The sequence below is a fragment of the Biomphalaria glabrata genome, chromosome 4 (assembly GCF_947242115.1).
Source record: "Biomphalaria glabrata chromosome 4, xgBioGlab47.1, whole genome shotgun sequence".
Lineage (NCBI taxonomy): Eukaryota > Metazoa > Mollusca > Gastropoda > Planorbidae > Biomphalaria > Biomphalaria glabrata.
The window spans coordinates 3,987,637-4,005,481 of record NC_074714.1 but is presented as its reverse complement, the minus strand read 5'-3'; the positions used below and the strand labels follow the sequence as shown (position 1 = coordinate 4,005,481).

At 38.0% G+C, this 17,845-nt stretch overlaps 1 long non-coding RNA gene across 1 annotated transcript; it reads right to left on the bottom strand.

The window, feature by feature from the left end:
- Positions 1–1,084: 1,084 nt before the first annotated feature.
- LOC106052899 (uncharacterized) lies at positions 1,085–7,216 on the bottom strand. The gene is made up of 2 exons (XR_001215141.2): positions 7,012–7,216; positions 1,085–3,822 (listed from the first exon to the last, which is right to left on the bottom strand). It is a non-coding gene; the product is annotated as an uncharacterized LOC106052899 (long non-coding RNA).
- Positions 7,217–17,845: the final 10,629 nt, after the last annotated feature.

Genomic DNA, 17,845 nt, shown 5'->3' with positions numbered 1-17,845 from the left:
TGCCGTCGGCCAATCTACCCCATTCAGGGAGACATTTTCATTCCTATCATCGGTTCTGTCTCTAAGTAGGCCTACTGCTTTTTGAATTGCAAACAATTATGTCCTGGACAACCAAACAATTCTTAACATTGGTGTTGTAGACTTTCTAAAATAACAGACAAAACGTGGCCACTTTCTACAGTTCTAGAGCTTAGGAAAGTGGAAGTTTAGCTCCAGGTGAGCTTAACTGCATTCATTATTAAAATTCTAACATTGTGTGCGGCTGCTTAGATGAAATTAACCTCTTATCCTAAGCTCAAAATCTATGGTCTGCGGGTTTTTTCTGTGCATGGACCAAAGGTTTGGAACTCACTTCCCATTGATCTCAGACAGACAACATGCTTCACTACGTTCAAGAAGAACATTAAGACCTATCTGTTTAAAACTTTTTTAGATTAGTTTGTCATTTTAGCTCTCATTTTTATGTTTGTAATGTTATCACAGAACCTTAAGCCTACATTTTGTTTGTTAACAGCGCTTTATAAATAAAATTATTATTGAATCATTATTAAATTATTAAAATACAATTTTCAATTAATCAACAAATAAGATAATCAATTTAAATTAAAAATTATTGAAAAAAAAAAAACACAATAAAGAACAAAATGTATTATTCTATTTTTATTCTTTAATAACCGATTTTAAACAATACTCAAAATATTAAATGCATAAAAAAAGTACAAAAGTAAAAAAAGCCGTACAAGTTTTTTTTTAAAGTGTTTTTATACTATACATTTGGATACTAAGACATTTTACTGCAAACATGCTAGTTTCTCAATAAAGACATCTCTACTTCAAATGAGGTTCTAACTTCACACCACTTTCACTCGAAATGAACAATTTGCATAATGATAGCAAGTCAAAAACGTTTTCATAACGACATCTCTTTGTCAAGACATTCTAAATGTTATAAGTTCATAAGAATTAGTTGTAAAGGCATAAAGACGACAGACCATTAACACCAACTAAAAGTTTGCCATTTTTTTCACTGACATTTGATAATTTGAGTAATTTAATATTACCCCTCCCCCGACACACCATTTAAAAAAAAAAAAAGCAGCAATACAAAATGTCTGCAAACACGAGGAATGTAAACCTGGAACTATACACACACTCAATGTGTATACCACAGACCTATATATATTCTATCTAGACTGGACATGGAGATCTTTTAACACTACAAAACAATGTTGTGAAAAACTTCAAAAAAGCTGAAACAAGGTGTTGTTATATAAAGTAGTAATAAGAAGTTGTTTTTTAAACCCTAACCTATATAACATATGATTTAATGTTTAGATCTAGATCTAGTAATTGAACGTCAAAAATAAGAGCAATCTAGAATCAAAATTATTATTTTGCAATTTTTAGATACATAATCTACAAAGATCTATGTAATCAATCTATTTAAATGTACATAAGATGATTTAAATCAACATGAATTATTTCGATCAAGGATTTGCGAAACATTATCTCAATGGAAACCAACAGGAAAAGGCTTTATTTCATTTATTTGCGTGAATATGTATATCTGTAATTAATAGCCCATTCTAATTAAAATCCGATAAAATGGTATTGCATTATTTCTAAACTTTCAAAATTAAAGATCATCACATTTCTAAGACAGAAAAAGTCGATTTTCCTAGATTTGGGACGACTTCCCTTACAGCTTGAAAAAAAAGTTACGTACCTAAACATTATATATATATATAGGTCTGTGAATTGATCAATATCGGATAAGAATTTGTTTCCGTTTATCAGTCCCGATATAATATATATATAGGTCTGTGGTGTATACGTTCATTAAATAGTGGAATGTTACTTTTGGGAGTAGAGTAGAAAACCGAAGAAATCGAAACAAAACATTTTCTAGACTCCATACAAGTTTTGATTACAAACGAAACAATATCTACATAAGTTTTAATTATTATGTGTGCCATTCGATCCATTGTCGAGTAAAATCAGTATCTGCTATTCGTCAGTCAAAGAAAAAGAAAAATGAAAGTTATAGAGGCAATGTCTTCGATTCCCAAGATTAAAGATTAATTTCACATGACTATGCCAACCCGTTTGCGACCTGCATTTTTTTCCACAACTGATGCAGACAAAGCCGTTGCCCTCTGGAGGTCAATGAACACAAAGTAAAAAGGAAGAGTCGAAATATGGAGCTCGCATTTGAAAATCGATGAATGCATACAAAAATAAATTTAAAAAACAAAAACAATAACCGTGAAAGAAAAGACTCAACTACTCTTCAGTTATATATACACATAAATTCAATTCTAGAGATGTATTTCTTAAGCAAAGACGCTTGGGCATGTTTGGCAAGATCTTATTAGCATGAAAAAAAAATAAAAAAATTTCATTTTTTTAAAGTCTTATTTTTTTACAAATGCATGTTTGAAATTAATACTGCTACTTACAAATGTCGCTAAACCTCAAAGTTACGCATGAGCAATCTAAACAATTGATGAATTAATCAAACTACAGAAGATGAAAATCATGAGCAACAATAACTACTAAAAACAAAATTTAAAGGATAAAAGAATACTTTTTGAAAGACTGGAAGGTCAGTTACAACTATTTGACCATGGTGTGCCCTGCACAGAGTTCGATCTTTATGGAGAGTGACTCAAATTTATTCACTATGATCTCCCCTTGAACGTTTGGAAGGAACCGTGGACGAAAAACTGTCCCTGTACAGTCATTTCACTGATTTAGTCAAATACTGGTTTATCTTGAAGTCTAGTCACGTGATGGGCTATTTATATCTTCAAGGTCCGCGTCATTTCAACAAGATAATTTTAGTATTAGCTTTCAACAAATTCGCACTTAATTCGCCTCTCATAAAGGTCAATTTCAGAATTTCAACATTCATCTCTATGAATTAAGCTAAACCTTATCGGAATTCCATCGTCCAAAAAGTTGAACTGTACATTTTCGGAATTTCCTAGTCCACAATGTTAAACTGTACATTTTCTGAATTTCTTAGTCCAAAATGTTGAACTGTACATTCTAGGAATTTCCAAGTAAAAAATATTGAACGGTACATTTTTGGAATTTCTTAGTCCAAAATGTTAATCTGAAGATTCTTGGAAATCCGTATTCAGATTACATTGTACGAAAACAAGTTTAAAGCGTTGCGATTCCTTTGTCCAAGACACTGTGACAGTTCTAGAGTTGAACGAAAGTGTTTAACATCCCCGAATGATTGACTCTAGATAGCATTCCAGTCACTTCTATATTGACACCATCTCACTCCAAAGGCACGAGACGCTTGAGAAATATGTGGACAATTTAGTGAACAAGAAATGTTTCCTCAAAGTTACTCTGGTGATACTGTTTGACAAGACTGTTCTCTAGACTACGTCTGCCTTATCCAAGCACAAGCCGGGCAGAAGCTGCACCACGCACTCATCTCTTTTGGAGGACATCTGGACAGGAAGCTTGTAGATGGGCTTAGTATGAACGCTTAAGCCTTTGTAGATGGGCGCTCTCTTTGCGTCGCAGGGACGAATCAGCCATAGTGGTGCGATCTTTCCGTAAGGTGCAATATTTCTGTGAGGTAAAACTGTGGGCTGTCCGGTGAAGTCTCCGCGTTTCTTGGTCATCCAGACAAGGACAAAGGAACAGCCAATCAAACCGATGACGACACCTATACAAATCAGAGCAATTAGGGCTGGATCCATTGTAAAGGCTTTGTAGCACTGGAAATAACAGGCAGTAGCACTGATTGTAGCACTGATTGTAGCACTGGTTTTTAGGATGTTTTACTGAAACACGATCCTGAAAAAAAAAAGAAAAATATAAATTATTAAATATAAATGGCCTTGTTGATTACAACAAGTCTCATATCTTAGATAGGTTAGGGCCTTAGCAAGTCTAAATTCGGCCCTGGCCATCAGGTCAGACATTTAGTTCTAGACCTAGATCAAGGACCTATCGAAAATGTAACGTTTCGATGGCCGAAACCAGGTCACAAACGGAAGTCATTTTCTCGGGACATAATTCTTACGTTGGAAGTTTCGTACGATTAGCATTGTCTCCCCTTATGCGCCAAGTTGGGTGTCAGCAAAAGTTTACAAAAGTACGGCGTCTTTCTCGCGTCATAAATCAAACACTTTTATGCAAATTGATGCGACCTGCTTGTACTGTTTGTAGGATTGTATGTAAACGTTTGTACTGCAAGTGTTGAAGAAGAGAGGGTGGGAGAAAGTGAGAGAGAAAGAGAGGAGAGAAAAAGAAAGAGAAAAAGAGAAAGGAAAAAAAGAGAAAGATATAGAAAGAGAGAAAGAGCGAGAGAAAGAGATAGAAAGAAAGAAAGAGAAAGAAAGAGAGAAAGAAAGAAAGAAAGAAAGAAAAAGAAAGAGAGAAAGAAAGAAAGAAAAAGAAATAAAGAAAGAAAAAGAGAAAGTAAGAAAAAGAGAGAAAGAAAGATATAGAAAGAGAAAAAGAGAGATAAAATCTAAACATTGATGCCCATACTACGGCCAGAGGGACATATCTGACCCGTACCACGATGCTATTCTGTCCTTTGAAACTAATGCTGACAGCGACTAATTAAGTTGCAGAGACACAATGCGGCCCGTCGTTGGAAATGTGTCCCTCAGTGCAAAAAAAAAGGTAGTGAACCACTGATCTAATAGATTCACTTTCAAGTGGCCTGACGCCATGCGTTCCCATCTACCGCCTTCTGGACAGCCACCACTTTCACCCCCGATTAATGAGCACACTCCATCAAAGTCTTCAACAATCGAGAGTGCTGTGCTAGAGTACATTTTAAACATTTAAAATATTTACCAGCGCTGCTGCCCTGTTTTGTCAGTTGCTACATTGTCGCTACATAAGTTGACAGAATAGTTTGCACTCGAAAACGGATCGAACAGCTCACTTAAAATTAGTACCAGACAGAAACTACCGTATTTTCGAGCAAATACCCCCCTCCCCTTCAGGGCAAACTCGTATACCACGCGCACGCGTATACCCCGCACAAATTACAAAATAAATGAAAACAAAATTGTACAACCCGCACCCTTATATACCCCGCATGTGCAAAGCGAGACTTGCGTACTACAAAGTTTAAGTAAAGTTCACCTTTCTGGCCCTGCGATCTATAGGGCAGATTATGTTAAGATCAACGGCCAGCACAATGACCAACCGCTTTTACTTTCCCCAACTAAAGTCAGGTACTCATTAGAGTTGGATGGACTCAGTGTCGATCTGAAAATTCCGAAATTCAAAATCCCAGTCTTCACTGGGATTCGAACCCAGGACCCCAGGTTCGGAAGCCAAGCGCCTAATCACTCAGCCACCGCGACCCTACAGTAAACTACCGGTACATAAAGTACTATCGGTACTATTTGTTTTCTTGAGGCTTATGTACATTTCCCAACCACAGTGTTACCACACAGTTAACTATATGACGTATTAAAGACCCGCCGGTAGGTCCATAGTCTCCATTATGCTATGTCTAATAGTAAAATACACATTTTGTAAAACCCCCGCAACTTTGTATTTCCCGCACAGCCGCTATCCGGGTGTCTATAATTAGCAACACACGACGGATCAGCTGACTGACGCGATGACCTTGTCATGTTAAAAAAAAAAACAAAAAAAAAACACAAATCTAAAGCCTTGCATGTGTTACTGTAACAGGGAGGTGTGTGTGTGGGGGGGGGGGGACAAACGGTGACTGTGCGTACACTGCTGCTGGGACTGTGCTGTTTTGTTCTTAATAAATTTTAGATGTCCGATTGAGGTGTACTTGGTAAATTTCCTCTGAGTGTGTTTGCCATGGGTGTGTGTGTGCCTGTGTGTGAATGAACTGTGAATGTGTTTACACATACACTATTCACGCTACAGTTTTGTGTCCCCACTTTCTTGGAGGCCTTTAATATTTGTCCTAGTCAGTTTGCTATGAATACTAATTAAAGTAAAATATTTATTATATCTATGTACTTCTTACCAGCATATCAATTTAGCCTTCTAGGTAGGTGTAACTCATATTTGGCACTGACATAAAAATTAAACCTTTAAATGGCCCCCATAACCTTCCGCGCTGAAGCAACGCCCCTCAAAAACCCATCAAATACGTATAGACAAGATAAGATCACGTACTTAGTACGAAAAAAAAGGTGAAGTGGCCCCCATCCTGTTGGAGTCCTGTTTCTCCCTTTTGACGGACCTGCCACTGAAAATGATTCATTTTACAACTAATGCAACCCGTTCAGTCCTATCTCAAGTGTTGTCACGATAGATCTATAGCAGCGGTTCTCAACCTTTTAAGCTCGGCGACCCTTTTTACAATCCCCCACTCTGCCGCGACCCTCCCCCACCCCAAACACATACGACAATAAAAGAGTAGACAATAACAATCCATATTTTCGATGGTCTTAGGCGACCCCTGGAAAATGGTCAATCGACCCCCAAGGGGGTCGCGACCCACAGGTTGAGAACCCCTGATCTATAGACTCCTTGCCATAACGAAGGCTTGCCTTATATGACAGAAGAGATGCATTAGACGGTGCCATTTGCATTAAATAAAGTTCTTTTTAGTCTGTCATAGACATATCTCATAATTTTTATGTAAACATCTCTACTTTTTTAGTCTGTCAAAGACATATCTCATAATTTTTATGTAAACATCTCTACTAACAAAGCTGCGAAGTTAACTATGATCAATTGATTATTGAGATATAGTATTCTAAATGTTTACATACTGTGAATATTCTAATGTGCAGAAAGTTCACTCCAAACTCAACTATAGCATTAGATTGTCAATAAACACAGCTTAGCACGCTAATGAAGTTATACCGTGTTACGCTTGGCAAGGGATGACCTAGATCTATATAACTGGCAAGTCTGTATCACTACACAGCATTAATGTCATTTTGGTCACAACTATATATGACTACACCTACACCAAGTGATGCGAACATATCTAAAAAGTTGGAAACATGAATAATATTTACTGACCTTTCTTTAAGTCAAACGAATCTGATGCAGTTGAATCAGAATACTATCCAGATTCTCAAGTGCCCACAAGCTATATACTAGTATATACTATCAAACCTAACCGCCCCCTTCTCTAGTGTTGGCCTGGTGGGTAAACCCGAACAAAAATTCATACTGGAAATGTGTTGGTGATTATAAATAAACCGGTGAATTGCCTTAACAAGATGACTTAATCACTGTAAATAGTCATACAAGCCAGATCTAATAAAAGTATAATTCTTACTCATTTAAAGATCTTTATTTAACTCGACCATGCAATGTGTAAAAAAAAAAGACTATAGATTTAAAAAAAAATATTTATCGGAAAAAAACGTATGTGAGATATAGTGCTTACAATAGACGTTCATCAGGGCCGAATTTAAGGGAGGAGTGGTGGGGCTACTGCCCAGGGTATTCCACAAAAAGGGGGCCCACATTAGAGAAAAAATTCCACATTTCGACGGTTTAGCAACTTTACGCTTTTCAATCTGACATTTTTTTTGCATTTTTACCGACAATAAATCTTACATTTTGCAACACTGTCCTGGTTTCAGAAGTGTTCGCTTATAGTGTGTTCGTAGTGTACAACAAAACTCCGGATTCCCTAGATTGCATAAAACCTAATGGGAAAACCTATAAAATTGTTTTGTTGTTGTTTTTTTTTTTACTAAAATTTACACATTTTATAATATTTTCTTTAAACGAAGGCAAATTTAATGCACAAGTACTCTCTTTTCTAATTTGATCTGCTTTTATATATTGAGGAAAAATCAGGACCTGGCGACCCTAAGGCAGTTTGCAGCACCCAGTGCTACACCCTGGCAGAACCTGCGACGCCGCTGACCCTCAAACTGTATCGGCACTGCCGTTCCTTTGGATACATCAGCTGCGTGGAGAGGGGGGGGGGAATGATGTGTGGGCGACATCGTTCCGACCACAGCTAATGCCCAGGCATTCCTCACATTTCCATGAGATGGTCCATAGTCGCTTCGCAACTAAAGGAGGCCATAGAGCAGCGGTTCTCAACCTTTTAATCTCGGCGACCCCTTTTAACAACCCCCATTCTGCCGCGACCCCCCCCCCCCTTGACACACACATACAGCAATAGAAGAGTAGGCAATAACAATCCATATTTTTCGATGGTCAATCGACCCCCAGGTTGAGAACCCCTGCCATAGAGACGTGTGTTGTTCTATATTGATTATTAATAAGTGGATTTTTATTAAAAGTTTTCAAAATTGTGTAGCAGCCTCCCTAAAAATTCTGTCCCGGGCTCTCCATATACCTAAATCCGGCCCTGGATGTTCCTTACCATCTTTCATTTCCCTTATTGCAGCCTATAGCAACTTACGATTTGACTAGAGTTAAGTGCATGGCTTCCTGGTCATGTGGAATGCGCTCTTCACACCGGCGAAGCTCCAGACATTTGAAATAGATAATAATACGAAGCAAAAGTGGGATTTTATAATTTGTAACATTGTCACAAAGGGACATAACTCAATTATGCCATTTCTATCTTGGTAAATTAGGTAGACGCAGCCATCTCTCATTTTCTTTTTTTTTTCCCCAGTCTTCCAGCACGTGTAGAACCGTTTGATCGTCTAAGAGCTGAGCCGAAGGCTCTTCGAGCTCTAAGTTTGAAAAAAAAACCTGTTTGAGCGTCAAACAGTAAAAAAACAAAACAAAACCTGCGTGAACCGCAGTTCTGTCTGGAGGAGACCCAAGTCAAAGCCTATATAAAGCATTACTATTTCCAACATAACTGGCCTCTGGACGCATGGGCTGGACATGACCAAAGGACCGAGTTTACCGGGAGCTTCCGCCATCTTCCTATGTTATACCAAGCTACGGTTCCTTGACGAACGGCGCTCTCTTTCAACTCCGTCCGTGCAATGGGTCCACTCTCGCGTACCCTTGAACACTCCCAAGGGAGTTTTGTTTCGCCATTCATTTAGCCTTAGTTACCCCCTCAAGTAAACGTCTCCACCCGGGTGCCACGTTGAGGCAGAACAGCGTACCCGGGCATGAAGAGCCAATTCATGCAGCTAGCTTTTAAATGCAAATTAAACACATGCTTGCTAAAAAATGATTAGCAAAATATGTAGGTCGAAGGGCTGCGTAGCCACAAGAAATACGGCATTCTTCAATCTTCGGACTCAAAGCATTATTATTATGATGCTATTAAGTGATTGGAGCGAGACCCTGCGGTATAGAGGGCCTCAACACTGGCCTGCAACGTCACAACCTTTGGGCAGAGGGGAGCTATAACTCGGTGCCACGTCACAGGCTTAGTACCTTATGAAGACTTAAAGGGAAACTCCGATGGCTTTGACAATTTTTGATATAATATGTGTTTTGATTTACAGATAATGAATATATGATTCTTTTTTTTTTCTTTGCAATAATAACTTAGTAATTGATGTTTTTCCGACAGTCAGACATTCACCGGGTTTCTATGTGACGTCACAAAGGTGTTTTAATCTATTGACTTATTGTATATCAGGAGACCATACAGCAAAGTTTACATTCTCGTAAAAGAAATATATCTTGGTCTATGCAGTTAGATATAGGATCTTGTAAGCAAAGAAAAAATGCGTATTAAAAGTGGATTTACATGCTTGACTAACCAAGTCCATGATAACGCAGGGTCTCGATCTAATCACATTGATACTATTATAATAATAAAGCGTGTCTTCGTTGCCGCGTCACATGACTTTTTAAGAAACTCTGGCTTAATCAAGTCTTAATCAAGTCCAGGATATGTAGGCCACAGGATGACTACGCCACTTCGATTAGACGACATGCGCAGCTTCCGAAGTTAAACTAGAATTTGACTTTGTGACTTTGAATAAGTTTCTAGTCCGATTGAACTGTTCGTCAGCACGCGTCGCGAAGGTCGGCAAGGTCACCGCAACCCTTGTCTACGCACTTAAGACGTAGTAGTGTACACTTGTTTTGTTGTGACACTGGCCTGGTGGTGGCAGTGCAAAGCTGTTGCTATATTTAGCATCAGACGTCAGCTTCAATGAGGAATAAATGGTCGAAACTGTGAAATAAGCCTGATTGTTAGTTCTCACATTCTTGCATTCCTGACGCCTTGGCTGATTTAAGAGTTTAATAAGGGTTATTTATAGAACATGGGGCTGGGTACGTGACCAAATCGTGGTGCAACAGTGAGGAAACAGACGTAGGACCTACAACTCAGTAATAGCAACAACTCTCGTCCATAACAATAAAAAAAAATAAAAAAATAATTATTAGGTGTAATTGTGTCATATAGTTTGGATCAGTCGTGTAATTATATGCATAACTGACTTGCACATAATAAATAGATAAATATGTGCGATTAGAAATATTTTTACCAATTGTTCTTTTTAGTTTTTATCTTCCTCGATGCACTGTGATCCCATCACTTGCCTGGATCAGTTGTGAAAGGGCCAGGGAAGAAAAGGGTGTATCTTGGTGAATGTTTACATGATCGCTTTTTAAATGCATAAACAAAAGGGGCTCAAGATTCCTCTAGGGGACTCAATCAACTTATTCCACCACATCTGTCAAGTACGATTTCTTTGCCTTGTTTGAGATATCAAACAAAATAATCAATTTCCAATAATTAATGAACAAGTTGTCGTTTTTTTTTTTAATTTATTCTTGTGTTGTTAGGTAAAAGAAATAATTGTGAAAAGCTTCAGCTTAATCCGATATTGGGTGTGGGAGAAATAACGTGTACAAACATTTTACCAGACAGAGTGAGTTGATATAAGCTTTGTAAAAACGTACGACTATTACAGGAGGCGCGGTACGACAAATAATTAGATACGTATTAGGAAAAATTAAGAAGAGCAGAGGACGAAGGTGGAAGTTTTAAGCCAAGCATGACCTATTATGAGGCGCGGTGGCTGAGTGGTAATAGCACTTGGCTTCCAAACCGGGGGTCCCGGGTTCGAATCCTAAAGACTGTGATTTTTATTTCGAGATCCTTGAGTCTACCCAGCTCTTATGGGTACCTGACATTAATTGGGGAAAAGTATAGGCGGTTGGTCGTTGTGCTGGCCACATGACACCCTCGTTAACCGTAGGTCACAGAATCAGATGATCTTTACATCATCTGCCCTATAGACCACAAGGTCTGAAAGAGGAGCTTTACTTTGTTTTTTTTACGGCTATTACAGGGCCGGATTTAAGGGAAGGCAAGAGGGGCTACTGCCCCAGGATTCTAAAACTTCATTTCTATGTTTTAAAGGACGATAAAAAAAGAGAGGTGTACGCGTAAGAAATGTATGTGGTTCTCCTGTATTTGTATAAAGAACGTCTGAAGCTTATAAGATACGTCACACACACACACACACTAACACACGTTTAGCTTACTTTGCATATCTCCAGCTGTCCTCCTTTAGTTAGAAATATGTCACCTACAGCGCAGCCTTAGTTTTTTGACAAGCGTAAATTTGACTTTTTTTCCCCTATCAATTCTTATCTGACCCAAAACTATTTGTTAGGCAATTTAAAAGTTAAACGATGATTCTTGAGTTACCTAACTGTTATCTTCTTCTGGACAAATTAGTTACACATTGTCTTATCTAGCTTTAAAAAACGGCCAACTATTGACCTTGACCTGTTAATTTCCTTGCAATTTTTTGTTTAAAATTATTCTCTTATCATGTTGTTAAATCGGTCAAGATTAAGTTTTTTAAAAAATGGGGGGGGGGGGGGGGGAATACGTGGATACTATGACTGCCTGGTCGTGCTCTGTGCGCGTACCCGCGGCCACATTTCCTGACATCTTGCAGATGGTTTGGACTATGACGTAATTAGGTCCGGGTATAAGGGGGGTCATGCGGGCTACTACCCCGCCCCCCGGAGGCCCCACAAGAGACGGTCAATGAAAAATTATGAAATAAAGAGATACGAAAAAAAGATTCCAATTTCGACTGGTGAGAGACTTGAAAGTTTTTGGTAATTTTGATAACTATGCTTATCGCATGTTTAAAAATAACAGTGTTTTAAATCTTACGGATGGAAACATTCTCGTGGTTAAGAAGTGTCAAATGAAACAAGGATATCACGTGACCGTATTTTCTTGGGCGGCCTTATCCATTGACATTACGAGACCGTTCATTTTGATGAATGAGGTCCATTGTCATCGCTGTTAGTGTGACTTATGGAGTGTGTGTGTGTTTGTGTGTGTGTGTTTCCATAACTAGGGAAAAAAAAGGGGGGGGGGGTCGGTCATAATCGATGGTAATGGAAGTCACGTGACTGGTAGTTGAGAGAGGAGTTTTGCGAGAGACATGAAACAGAAAGACGTGTTTATTTTTGTAGTGATTTAGATTTTGTTTAAATTATCATTTCATTGTGTTACGGGAGGGCGGTGGCTGAGTGGTTAAAGCGCTTCGCTTCCGAACCTGGGATCCTGGGTTCGAATCTCGATGAAGACGGAAATTTTTAATTCCGTGATCTTCGGTGCCTTTGAGTTCACCTCTAATGGATACCCGGTTCCGAAGCCAAACGATCAGCCAGCGCGCCTCAATACTTTTATCTTGCTCTTCTATTGTTTATTTGTATAACCTTGAAGGTCTAAGAGAATATCAATAAATTATATCTCATTACATCAGGAATATGATTTTCTTCGCATAAGCGGTGGAATACTTTGAAGTACAAGCTAATCTTTGCCAATCCGACAACCATGAGCAGACTGGCTATATAGCCATTCGGGCAAATGCCCGGTGGGTCGGTACCCTAATGGGCCGGTAGGGCCACCTAAAGGGTCTTATGAATGCCATTATAGAATGCATTAAATTGCAAAAGAGGCCCTCTGAGCGTCGTGTTTTTTTTAAATCTTGTACAGACTCACGCTAATTTGATCTAACACATTTTCCGAAATAATGTAATAGTCTATATTCGTAGACAGTGCTACTAGTAGGCTTCATCATTTTAGGGCCTCACACTTTTAGCGATTAAAAAGCAATTTAAGGCCTACTAAATTTCTTTTTTTTTTTAAATACAGAGTTCATTGTATCATGCGTTTAGTAATCGATACATTATCAAATTTAACAAAATGATTATGAGGACAGGTAGACCTAGAAATGGATGTCAATCATATGATATAGGCTACAATTTGTGGGCCGATTTTAACACCCAGTCCTATCCCTGCCGACTGTAGCAGCTAACTCTACAGAGGGAAGCGTGGTCGAGAGGCTAAGTACGCTCAAACTTGGCTTGGCTATGAAAGGGGCTCGAGGTTCGACACCCGACTCGGACAGAGTTGTGTTTACTGGGCGCCTAATGGCAGCTTGGCTTCCGTACCGGGGACCGGGGTTCGAATCCTGGTGAAGACTGGAATATTTAATGGACCTCATTCACCAATCGTAAACAAACAACATTTAGCCACGTGGTGCTCTATATCTTCTATATAATTTACGATCTCATGTTTAATTCATGATGGTTGTCACGTGACAGTTTTATTTCGTTGTTTTATCAATAAGATCACGTGACTAAATGTTGTTTGTTTACGATCGGTGAATGAGGTCCATTTCGCCATCTACGGGCGCCTCTGAGTCCACCCAGCTCTAATGGGTACCTGACATTAGTTAGGGAAAAGTAAAGGCGGTTGGTCGTTGTGCTGGCCACATGATGACACCCTTGTTAATCGTAGGCCACAGAAACAGATGACCCTTACATCATCTGCCCTATAGACCACAAGGTCTGAAAGGGGCACTTTTACTTTTTTTTTAATGGCAGCACGGGAAACCTACTCCCAGATACCCCCCTCCCCCAACTGGTCCACAAGTGAGATTGGAACATAGCGCCCTGAGCATGCTATAAGCATGAAAGTAGCGCTATATAAAAGCGATTTTTTTTTATTTATTTATTTTACCGTAAACACTATTAACAGGGCCGGCCTTAGGCAAACTAGGAAGCCGCCTGGGGACTCCACTTGGTAGGGGCCTAGCACAATACTGAAAACATGAAAACATTTTTTTTTAAAGAAGTAGCTAACTTTTGCCCAAAATGTTATTGTTGGAGTCACTAACCTGACTAGGTTTTTAAATATATTGCATTTTTTTCTATTTCCTTTGAGTCCACGAAATTCACTTTGCTTATGGAAGTCCTAATTTCTAGATTCTAGACCCATTACTACTTTTAAGGATGAATGGAGTTGTGTTTTTAATATATAGATCTATAGAAACATTCTACATTCTATTTTTTTTTAAAAGGAAACCTCAGAATTTGCGCTATTCAATTTTAGCTTTATCATCATAGGAATCCTTGGGCCTTAGGCCTCTTTTCTTTGCCTCTTTTTGGGGCTTTGTGTGCCTCTTTTATGGGCCATCTTGCATCTTTTGTGGGCTTTTTTTATGTTTTTATTTGTAAGTTTTCATAATTCACAAGTATTAAATCATAAACAATTGAAAAGTGATTAACCTAAAAATATAATAATAGTAATAGAAATATTATTTAATATCAAAGACATACTACCTAACCATCCTAACCATTGAACCCACTAAAGACAGAAAAATGATACAAGTATCCTCTAATATCAGATATCCCTGACCCCCAACACCCAATTTCTGGAAAACTACCTGAGCATTGTACAGGTATATGTAAATCAAACCAGATAATTCTCTACCCTAAAGTCCATTATTTTTCTAAATGTCAATTCTAAGTGATTAGGATCAAACACCTTATTATTATGTAGACATTTGAGCCAGCTAGCCCAAACAAGATTCCTGTATTCGGAAACAATAATCAAGTTAAAGTTATGTATCATTTTATTTTTTAGTTTTGGCAGCTTGTTTAAAATAATAGACCAGTTAACATTTACATAGTTGCCACAGTTTGCTTCTAATAAGTCCCTTACAGTACTTCTAACTTGAAGGAATAATGGACATTCCAAATACATATGTTTCTCATTATCAGCATTTTCAGGATGGCATAATATACATTCACGGTCATTAGCCCGTTTTCTAACCATAGGGGTCATCCCGAAGATAAGTCTATAACTTATCTCTCTAGCTTTTGGTGGGATATGTTTGCTGTGTAGGTTTATGAATGTGTCCTTGAACTCTTTCCATCTTAATCCTATTCACTAGCCTTTCATTCTATTTGTACGTTTCTAATATCAATAGCAGTAGTATGAGCTAAATAAGGAATAGTAATGTCTATTTTTATTTACATAAAAAGATATTGTTTTCTGTTTAGTTGTTGGCACGTTTACATAAATGAAATTATAAGTAGTAAAATCACGAGTTAAAAAAATATATCCGAATTACAATCCCTTTACCTCCCCTTTCCTAATTACCGGGGCGGGGGTAAGTAAGGATATTTAAACATGAAACGGAAATGACCTCTTGGCGCTTGATGCGACGTTAGAACCTATTCATTGGTTTATGAGCTGCCACTTGCTTAGATCGCAAGAACTGAAAGCAATACTGTACTTACTTATTCAAGTAGTTTACATATCCACATGCAGTCATTATGACACAACCGATAGCTTACACCGCTAACAATCTTCAAGGTCAATTGGTGCCAAGTGCATCGAACCAAACGTAAACAAAAAAAATCACGTGACCCACACGTTGGACGATGGGGACGACTAGTGTGTCATGTGCTAGGTGCTGTGTGTATAAGAGCTCGGCATTGTTTGTGTTATGTGTAGTGCGCACTATAGCTGTGTGCAAATTAAGTTGTGACGAATTCAAGAGTTGTTTTGTTATAATAGTAATGATATATCTTTACTAATATTATCCCTCCCCTTGTGATTTCAAATAAGAAATTACGATAGCAGCGGAGGCCTTAGCCTAGTGGTCCCAAATGAAATATAAAATTAAAATGGACGCCAACCGAAACTATAAAATAAAGACTGAAAATAAAATGCAGTTTATTATAAGCCTTTTTGTATTACCTAGAGTTAAGAGCTAGACCAGATGACATAGAGCTCTGCTGTGTTTGAGATTTGATCAAAGTTTCGCAATTTTTCTAATATCATCAATCGGAGGCCCTATAGGCGGCTGCCTAGTTTGCCTATGCCTAAAGCCTTTCCCAACGATAGCGTACTAGCTAACGTCAATTCGAAATATATCGTTCAGTTGTTTCCAAGCATTTTCATTAACTCTTTCCCTCCTAACTGATTTGACCCCATTAAATTAAATTAATTTTTGGTTTTATAAACTATACTTTGTGTTACATAAAAAGAGCATGCATTCTTCTATAATTATAAACCTAATATAACATTTACTGTATACATAAAAAAAAAAGTTTTGGAAGTTTAATCATAACAGGGGAGTGAAACACAAATGAGAAAAATGAATAATTCCATCTGAACTTGGAAAATTATTACGGAGAGAAAGAGTTAACAGAAGACTTCGAAAATTCTGAGTATTTAGCAGAACACCTTGCTATTTTTTTTTTAGAGAGATTAATTCATGTGGTGGCCTACTAGTTAATTATTCCAGTAGTTCGTGGAACACCTATTCAGGCCTTGTGGAACACTCTGGTTTGGGAAACACTGATATAATACATTGCTACATAAGTTTTAGGAGGCTCGGTGGCTGAGTGGTAAGGTGCTTGGCTTCCAATCCGGGTTCCTGGGTTCGAATCCTGGTGAAGACTGGGAATTTTAATTTCGGGATCCAAGGGCGCCTCTTTGTCCAACCAGCTCTAATAGGGAAAGTTAAGGCGGTTGGTCGTTGTGCTGGCCACATAAAACCCTCTTTTACCGTGGGCCATAGAAACAGATGACATTTACATCATCTGCCCTATAGAAAGGGGAATATATGGAATAAGAAATGTGTTTTTATCTTAGTGTCTTTGTTATGTTATCTTTTGTATTTGTATAAATTATATTTTAGAGCTTTATGTATTATTGCTGCTTTACATTTAGTCTTCTGTCCCGATATCGATCTAAAACAAATTAATTAGTAGGCCTAATCTAGGAGAACAGCTACGAACTTTCTAGGAAATCTACTCAAACAATGGGGGAAAAAACGACACATTAGACCTACTTAAATGTTGGTTTATAGTTGGTTCACGTGTCAGGACACATTTCATTTTAAAAAAATAGGGAAGAAAGAAAACGCATAGTTTATTGTAATATTGTCTATACTGACTATAGGGCCTAGATTAATAGATTAACCTATTTTATGGCGCTTAAAAGCGACTCTACCTACAGACTATATGAAATTAAAAACAACTGGTTAGGATCAATTTACCTGTTATTTATTGTTTCATTTATATATTTCGTCTATATGGCCTACTCTTGAAAACGACTCTATCCACTTAAAGACTATAATATATATGAAATTAAGCACAACTGGTTAGGATCGATTCGACTTACCTGTTATTTATTATTTCATTTGAAATAATTATGTAGGCTCGCATATAGAACTAGTGGACGACTTGTAGGTCCATTCATCATTAACTAAATATAATATAACAAATAATGAATAGAAACGTATTTATGTAAATTAAGCAGAGAGGTCCATACCCTTTCTAGAAGTATATTTCCAAACTCTCCGAAGTCCTTGCTATCTGGTGCAGTTGTAGAAAACTAGGTAGCAAGCTAGCTATCTCTCGTGCTCCTTACCCCAGTGGTATCTATAGAGAGTCCCACTATCAGGACCTAGTAGTATTCTCCCATGTGGTCAGCGTTGTTGGGATAACCTTGACATGGGCATAGTCAGATAAAGTGTCGCCTTTTGTCTTTTTTTGTTTTGTTGAAGGCTAGTCACTCAAGGTCGTGGCAAATGGGTGGAGGGACTATTGGGGGTACAGCCTAAAACCTATTTCATTGATGGAAGGAGCACACAAGGCCTAC